General features: G+C 39.7%; 1 non-coding gene across 1 annotated transcript; it reads right to left on the reverse strand.

Annotated features, from left to right (window-relative positions):
* Nucleotides 1-552: 552 nt before the first annotated feature.
* Nucleotides 553-658, reverse strand: LOC128280124 (small nucleolar RNA R71). The gene has a single exon (XR_008270306.1). It is a non-coding gene; the product is annotated as a small nucleolar RNA R71 (small nucleolar RNA).
* Between the last annotated feature and the right edge of the window lie 1,034 nt (nucleotides 659-1,692).

The raw sequence follows: 1,692 nt of genomic DNA on the forward strand, positions 1-1,692 counted from the left end.
GGACGATTACTTTTTGATGAATAAATCGATCGTACAATTTTCAAAAAGCATAGAGAAATAAGGCGTAGCTTACGATACACGGAGAACAAGTGAGAAAACGATACTCAACCCCCAACCAACGAGATGGCTGAAAACCAAGGCGATTAGCTGCCTCCTGCAATTGCAGCTAATCAAAATTCTGCTCCACGTACTATGGATGACTATGCTAAACCTTCTTTAATAGGAACTGAGTCTAGTATAGTTAGGCCTACTATTGCTGCGAATAATTTCAAACTAAAACCTGACACAATTCAGATGATACAGCAGTTTGTTCAGTTTGATGGTTTGCAGGATGAAGATCCCAACACGCACTTGGCAAATTTTCTTGAATTTTGCGTTACATTCAAAATTAATGGCATTTCTGATGTTGCCATTCGTCTTCGATTATTTCCCTTTTCACTGAGAAACAAAGCTAAACAGTGGTTGAACTCGTTACCACGAGGGTCTATCACTACTTGGGAACAAATGACCGAGAAATTTTTACTAAAATATTTTTCGCTGGCTAAACGGCTAAATTGCATAATGATATCTCTTCTTTTGTACAGATGGATTTAGAAACACTTTACGATGCATGGGAGAGATATAAGGACTTACAGAGAAGGTGCCCTCACCATGGGTTACCTCTTTGGCTGCAAGTTCAAACGTTCTACAATGGTGTGAATCCCTCGACAAGACAAATGATTGACGCAGCTGCTGGCGGAACCATCAACAATAAAACACCGGAAGATGCCTATGAATTCATAGAGGAGATGTCGCTGAACAACTATCACTAGCAAGTAATGAGGACAAAGCCAACGAAAACAGCCGGCGTCTATAACATCGATTCAGTCACCATGCTCTCTAATCAGGTAGAACTTCTCAATAAAAAGATTGATAGTTTTCTTGGTTCTATGCAGGTACATCCAGTAATGAGGTGTGACTCAAGCGGAGGAGGTGTGCATACAGAATACCAATCCTTCAATCCCATAACCGAAGAGGAACAAGTCAACTATATGGGTAATAATAACTTTAGATCTCAAAATAACCCATACAGTAATACTTATAATGCAGGTTGGAGGAACCACCCAAATTTTTCCTGAGGAGGTCAAGGAAATCCAAAGCCACAAAATCCTCAGGGTTTTCAACAGCCACCTTATCAACAGGAGAAACAACCAAACCTTGAAAAGATGCTTTCTAAATTCATCTCGGTGTCAGAAACCCGTTTCCAAAATACCGAGACAGCACTTAAGAAACAACAAGCATCGATCCAAGGACTCGAAACTCAGATAGGCTAGCTATCCAAACTAATCTCCGAATGACCACAAGGTAGCCTACCAAGTAATACTGAACCTAATCCAAGGGAACACCTCAATGCAATTAGTGCCCAAGATAAGGAAGGATTCATTACACCTGAGCCAGAATTACAGCAAGACAACGTGATGAACAAAGGACGAGAAGAGGTAAACAATAATGATCCCAAACAGGTAAGTACAAATCATGAACCTCGTGTGCCATATCCTAAAGCAATGACGAAAGACAAAACAGAAGAACAATTTGGCAAGTTTGTCGAACTCTTAAAGAAATTACATATTAACTTACCCTTTATTGAAGTTCTTTCGTAGATGCCCAACTCAGGAAAATTCTTAAAGGAACTTTTGAGCAATAAAAGAAAAT

This window comes from Gossypium arboreum, chromosome 8, assembly GCF_025698485.1.
Source record: "Gossypium arboreum isolate Shixiya-1 chromosome 8, ASM2569848v2, whole genome shotgun sequence".
Taxonomy (NCBI): domain Eukaryota; kingdom Viridiplantae; phylum Streptophyta; class Magnoliopsida; order Malvales; family Malvaceae; genus Gossypium; species Gossypium arboreum.